Here is a 6,211-nt window from a genome sequence, read left to right as displayed (position 1 = left end):
GTCCTCACTTTCATCTTCGGTGTCCATTTGGTCGCTTGGGTGTTGCTCCTTGGCCTTAGTGAGTCCCACACCTGGCCACGGCGATCGTCTGCGGTGAAGGCCTCCCAGGCACTGCTCCACTTTATGAAAAGCACAGGCTTAATCGAAAGACTATAATTTTGCGGTTATGTTACTTATGATCCGTAACAATCGGCATGAGATCCGCCACACAGCCTGCTATCTAGAACACCTCACGATTGAGATCATACCGAAAGACCACGTGGAGAACAAGCAAAGCATCTTCCTCACCAATCTATACAACAGCCCTAAGGATACGAGGCAAGGGTTTAGAGGCATTCTAGCCAAGATTGCACACAACGCCAAAGACATTCCGCTGATTATAGGTTAAGATTTTAACGCCCCAGACCAGGCTTGGGGCTCCCCCGCAAGGGCACCTTGTGTAAACTAGGTGTTGGTGCTTGGTGCCACCACGGACCCTGAGCCCCCATACCGAAGCTGTAATCCGTACCGTGGCGATAGGTTGAGAGGTGAAGGGAAGAAACCTTGAACGGTGGCGGTCGAGGCCATGGTCAAGCCTCGGCCGATGGGCTCCTCGCCTGTCCACCAGGCGAGGGGCTCCGGGACCTTCCTCTGCGTATAAGGGTGAACCAGAGGCGACATATATTAGGACCCCTTAAAACAATCCATACTGCATGGAAAAACTACCTTTAAAAAAACCTGATCGACCCCCGAAAAGGAGTCGCACCGAAGTGACGCAAAAAATCAGTACACCAACTGAGAACTTTCCGAAATTTCTTGTCTTGCACTCTGTAACCGAATCTCAACCAGTAAATGAGCTGTCAGTCTTTCTGATTGCCAATTCTCTGAAGGCCATCATTGGGGCGAACTACAAAGCGAAAAAACTAGGATCTGGTGACCTGCTAATAGAGGTATCAGACAAAAGTCAATCTGACAACCTTCTCATAACAAAAACGTTTGCTCACCTTGACGTTCAGGTATCACCCCACCGCAGTCTTAACAGCTGCCAGGGAGTTGTCTCTGAGCGAGACCTCCTAAACGAAACAGAATCAGATCTCCTTAAGGGCCTACAGAACCAAGGTGTAACAGCAGTACGAAGAATAACAATCAGGCGAAAGAACGAAGAAATAAAAACGAAACATATTGTTCTCACCTTCAACCAGAGCACACTTCCTGAATTTGTCAATGTGGAATTTATCCGATGCAAAGTTAGCCCGTACATACCAAGCCCCCGCAGGTGCTTCAAGTGTCAGCGGTACGGGCATGGTAGCCAGACATGTCGAGGACGCCTTACCTGTGCAAAATGCAGCGCGCATGATCATGCAACCGGTAAATGCAGTGCAACTGACTACAAATGTGTGAACTGTGAGGGCACCCACCCTGCATACTCACGGTCCTGTGCAGCCTTTCAGGCCGAAAAAGAAGTAATCAATATACAGATAACTGAGAAGATAACATACGGAGAGTCCCGAAAAAAAGCTTAGAATGCTTTCCTCAGCTCCCTATGCTAACGCAGTCCGCAGAGGGGCCAGGCCGCGTCTAGTAACGGTGGGCACGCAGTGCAATGCTGCTGACGTGCTCCCACCACGGCTCCTCACCAAGCAGCCACCGGCTGCACCAATCTTTGCAATCCCGGAGGTCACTTTCCCCCAGACGTCCGGGACACTAAAGACATCTGAGAGGGACTTTGTTCCTCTTGAAAAACCTCCTGCCTCCATGCCTTCACCAGAGGCGATGGAGGTGAGCACGGACTCCGCAGCGTCAGCGGCGCCTAGGGAGTCCGCCAATGAGAGGCGGGGCCTGCTGGACCGTCTCAAATCAAAAAAACATACACCAGTTGCGCCCCCTGATAAGGGCGGCGAGTCCTAACCCTACTCTATATTCCTTCCACACCTACCAAAATGACTACCGAGAGTATCATTTATTGGAACTGTCGAGGACTCCTAAAAAATCTAGATGACGTATATGAAATCCTCGCCGAACACCAACCAAACATAGTTTGTCTGCAAGAAACGCATCTGAAACCAACAGACACAAGTTTTCTCAAACAGTATCGTATATTCAGGAAAGATAGGCAAGGCAGTACTCACCCCTCCGGTGGCGTTGCCATTATAACACAAAAGTCAATCGCTTGTCGAAACATCTCGATTAACACAGACTTAGAGGCTGTGGCAATACAAGCCTTAATATTCGGTAAAATAACAACGGTATGTTCGCTGTATATTCCGCCAGATCATAGGCTATGCAACAAAAATTTTGAAAAGCTGATTGACCAACTCCCAGAATCATGGCTGCTGGTCGGAGACTTTAATGCCCACCATCCATTATGGGGATGTACAAGAACGGACTTCCGAGGTGCACTAATTGAAAAGTTCTTGTTGTCCTCAGGATCATGTTTACTCAACTCAAAACAGCCAACATACTACAGCTCAGCTCATAATACGTACACAGCCATTGACTTAGCCATTGGCTCTCCGATGCTCTTGACAGCTACAGAGTGGGTTGTTATTGACAATCTATATGGAAGCGACCATTTTCCCATCTCTGTGAAGTACACAGGCAATAAAAATGTAAATGCATCTAGTCCCAGGAAATTTAAAGAATATGTGGCCAACTGGGAGATGTTCAGGGAACACTCAGCTCTGCCCTGTTCATCAGTTACTGGCTTAGGCGTTGACGAATCTCAACTCTTGATCACGCTGCACATCATAGATGCTGCAGAAAAACACATTCCACAAACATCAAGTAAGCCACGAAACAAACGAAGGCCGTGGTGGAATGCAGAATGTAAAACTGCCCGTGAAAAACAAAACAAGGCATGGTCGAAGTTACGCCGATACCCCACGGCTGAAAACCTAATAGAATTTAAGCGCGCAAAGGCAAATGGCAAACGTGTTCGACGCATCTCCAAGCGAGAAAGCTGGTCATCATTCCTTTCTTCTGTGAACTCTTATTCTGATTCTCACAAAGTATACAACAGAATAAGAGCACTCAAAGGAAATAACACTCTCCCAACACCCCTTGTCAGCACTAGTGGTGACTCTCTTGAACACCAAGCAGACACACTAGGGCAACACTTCGAATATGTATTCAGCTCAGCGCACTATACAGATTCTTTTTTGCGGCACAAGGTAACTGAGGAGAGGAAGCCTATATGTGATAAAAGACCGTGCACAGGAGGGTACAATAGCCCTTTCACCATGCAGGAGCTGAAGATTGCACTTGGCACATGTGGGTACACAGCACCAGGTCCTGACAGGGTCACATATGGAATGCTTAAACACCTGCATACGGGCACGCTTGAAACCCTACTTTGCCTGTATAATAAAATATGGGCCACAGGACGCTTTCCTAAAGCATGGAAGGAAGCGATCGTTATCCCGATATTAAAACCCGGAAAAGAACCCACTCTTGCTGCCAGTTATTGCCTATTGCTCTAACCAGCTGCTTATGCAAGCTTTTTGAAAAAATGGTAAATCGCCGCCTCCTACATTTCCTTGAATACAATGGTCTTCTTCATCCAAACCAAGCTGGTTTTAGAGCTGGGCGGTCAACTGCTGATCAGCTCATTGCATTCGAGTCTTACGCAAGGGATGCTTTTGTACATAAACAGCATTGTTTATCTGTCTTTTTCGATCTCGAAAAAGCATATGATACCACTTGGCGCTATGGTATCATCCGCGACCTCTTCTCTCTTGGCATCACAGGGAACATGTTGAATACAATTCGAAGTTACTTGTCTGAGCGGGCCTTCAAAGTTCGTGTTGGCAATGCATACTCAAAGCAGTACATACAGGAAAATGGTGTCCCTCAAGGTGGTGTTCTCAGTTGCACACTTTTCATAGTCAAAATGAACTCTTTAAAAAGTGTGTTGCCAAAAACCATTTCTTGCTCTGTATATGTTGATGACATCCAGATAAGCTTCAAATCTTGCAACTTGGCCATCTGTGAAAGACAGATTCAGCTAGGTGTTAACAAACTGTCCAGGTGGGCTGATGACAATGGGTTTAAATTTAACTCTGAAAAAGTGTTTGTGTACTTTTCTCTAAGCAGCGTGGCGTCAGACCTGACCCCAACATTACACTGAATGGTCAGAGCCTTGCCTTTAAAAAGGAACATAAATTTCTTGCCGTAGTTGTTGACGAAAAACTCTCCTTTATTGCCCACATAAAACAGTTGCGACTGAAGTGTCTCAAAGCAATGAATCTGCTAAAAATTCTCTCTCACCGGTCATGGGGTACAGATCGCGACTGCCTTCTGAGCCTTCTGAATAGTGTAGTTCTATCACGCATAGACTATGGCTCGATGGTCTATGGGTCAGCATCATCCTCTGCACTAAAATTACTCGATCCAGTGCACCACCTCGGCCTTCGCCTCGCTACGGGGGCTTTTCGAACTAGCCCAATTGCTAGCCTTTATGTCGAGGCGAACCGATGGTCACTGCAACGAAGGAGAGAATTTACTTGTGTAACTTATGCTATGAAGGTACTACGCCAACTGAACCATCCATGTCGCCGCCTCCTGCTTGACAAAACTAGCACAGCACTCTTCTCAAGAAAACCATCTCTAACACCGCCATATCCAGTCAGAGTTGCCACGCATATTGAACAACTGGACATTCCGATTAACAGCCTTCATACAACTTCACCAAAAGACTTAATTGCCCCTTGGGAAATGCATGCTGTTAATTGTGACCTGTCGTTTCTTGCAGTGGGGAAGCACGCATCCTCTATTGCCATACAGCGGCACTTCATGTTACTTCAGGCTAAGTACACTTGTGATGAATATTACACCGATGCTTCGAAGTCTGCTCAAGTGTTCTGTGCAGCACATGGACCACACTTTTCACTTTCAAAAACACTGAACAGACATACAAGTATATTTACCGCTGAATGCCATGGAATCCTGCTAGCTGTGAGACACATTATAGAAAAGAAAATACAGACATCGATCATCTACACAGACTCCCTCAGTGTTTTAATGTCCCTATCCTTTCTAAAGTGGCACAATAAGAACCCAGTCCTGAATTCCCTTTATAACTTCCTTATGTCTGCCCATAAACTAGAACTTAATATTACACTGTGTTGGGTGCCAGGCCACCGCTGTATACCAGGAAACGAGGCAGCAGATAGGCTTGCTGCATCAGCTGCCCTTCGAAACACTACAGACACTGACAACATATCATATCAGGATCTCAAGCCTCACATCAAAAACACGATCAGACAACAATGGCAAGAGGAGTGGGACATGGCAACGGAGAATAAACTACACACAATAAAACCAAGGATAGGCAGATACACCACAGAAAAACAAAACAGATTCAAAGAAGTAGCTCTGTGCAGGATGAGAATAGGTCACACATACACGACACATTCATACATTTTAACGAACTCTCCTGCACCACGTTGTTTGAGATGTGGTTGCCGGCTCACAGTACTCCATATTTTAATTGAATGTCAAAGACTATAACAGCATAGGAGACGTCACTTCCCTGAATTATACACGAAACAAATACCGCCACATCCATCCATCTTTCTTGGCGACCATCCAATGTTTCCTTTAGAAAGACTTTTTAAATATTTATTAAAAGTAGGCTTTTTATACGGAGTCATTTATCAACATGGGCGGCAGCCATTTCTTTTAATTAAATGGCTTTCTTTTACAGAAACTTTTGCTGAGGCAACTTATTCTTTTAACACGTACTTTTCACCCTTTGCAGTTGTACTCAGACCACTAAACACCTCAACTCAATGTTTTTAGGCCCTATACACCACTGCTTTTAGACTACACACTCCGGAAAAACTTTTAGGCCCTATACACCATCGTATTTAAGTACTTCATTAAACACCTCACCTCGGACATTTTATTAAATTCAGTTGTGACTTCACCTTGTGTTTTGGCGCTCTTTGGCCAAAGATGTCCTTGCGCCATAAAAAATCAGTCCATCATCATCATCACCAGGCTTGGGGCTACGCGTATCCCTCTAGCAAGGGAAATCGTCTTTTCACGACAGCCTCCGATCTCGACTTCATGCTGATCACAGACCCGGAGACCCCAGCCAGATGTGGCACTTCCACATGTCGAGGCACCACACCGGACCTTACTTTTGTCCGGGGCCTAGAAAAATGTGCCTGGCAAAACTCGGGAATACACCTTGGCAGTAACCGCTATATTCTCCGAATTGATGCAGAGA

General features: G+C 45.9%; 1 long non-coding RNA gene across 1 annotated transcript; it reads right to left on the bottom strand.

Annotated features, from left to right (window-relative positions):
• Window positions 1-453: 453 nt before the first annotated feature.
• Window positions 454-4,078, bottom strand: LOC146194850 (uncharacterized). Its single transcript, XR_014705927.1, has 4 exons — window positions 3,813-4,078; window positions 1,172-1,312; window positions 984-1,052; window positions 454-630 (listed from the first exon to the last, which is right to left on the bottom strand). It is a non-coding gene; the product is annotated as an uncharacterized LOC146194850 (long non-coding RNA).
• Window positions 4,079-6,211: the final 2,133 nt, after the last annotated feature.

The sequence above is a fragment of the Amblyomma maculatum genome, chromosome 3 (genome assembly GCF_055883805.1).
Source record: "Amblyomma maculatum isolate TAMU_Amacu chromosome 3, ASM5588380v1, whole genome shotgun sequence".
NCBI lineage: Eukaryota > Metazoa > Arthropoda > Arachnida > Ixodida > Ixodidae > Amblyomma > Amblyomma maculatum.
This window is presented reverse-complemented; position numbering and strand designations above follow the sequence as displayed.